This window comes from Hippocampus comes, unplaced genomic scaffold (assembly GCF_001891065.2).
Source record: "Hippocampus comes isolate QL1 unplaced genomic scaffold, H_comes_QL1_v1.1 scaffold148, whole genome shotgun sequence".
Lineage (NCBI taxonomy): Eukaryota > Metazoa > Chordata > Actinopteri > Syngnathiformes > Syngnathidae > Hippocampus > Hippocampus comes.
This window is the reverse complement of record NW_017805006.1, coordinates 239362-239908: the sequence shown is the minus strand read 5'-3', so window position 1 is coordinate 239908 and position 547 is coordinate 239362. Positions and strand designations below refer to the sequence as shown.

Genomic DNA, 547 nt, shown 5'->3' with positions numbered 1-547 from the left:
ACGCCAAGCGCCAGTCGCTCGAGGTGAGTCCGCTTACCTTCTGAGAAAAGGCATATTTAGAAACAGTTGTCATTTTATGTCAAAAAGTCTTCATTTTACGATTAAAAAGTTAATTTTACGAGAGACAAATGAAGAGGGGACAAAAAAGGCATCGTTTTATAGTTTTTTAAAAATATATGCAAGCCACATTTTAATGAGAAAACCAAATTTTACAGGAAAAGGTCATTTAGAATAATTCGTCCGAATAAAATATGAAAATAGCTCTAATTTAGCAATTAAAAACAGAATTTTACCAGAAACAAGTCAGAATTATCCTCGCCCCACAATAAAAATAATTTTGTGAAATAGTTTTGAATTTTATGAACAAAAAAATTTAATTCATTTCACCAAAAACATATTCCATGAGAAAAAAAGTTTTAAAAATAATGTAATTTTACAAGCTCACCTTTAAATAAATAAATAAATTAAAATTTGACACGTCTTCTTTGTAGCCCACTGACAAACACCTCAAGACACGTTGAACAGGGTCAGCCAGCCGAGAACAGGC

The 547-nt window shown here is 31.3% G+C and overlaps 1 protein-coding gene across 3 annotated transcripts in view; it reads left to right on the top strand.

The window, feature by feature from the left end:
- elmo1 (engulfment and cell motility 1 (ced-12 homolog, C. elegans)) overlaps window positions 1–547 on the top strand; it is a 25632-nt gene continuing 25085 nt past the window's right edge. For 2 of the 3 annotated variants that reach the window (XM_019859827.1, XM_019859809.1), the window contains exon 1: window positions 1–23. The gene's annotated coding sequence lies outside the window, so the exon portion shown is untranslated. The remainder of the gene's footprint in view (window positions 24–547) is intronic. The other variant, XM_019859837.1, reaches the window with a different exon arrangement.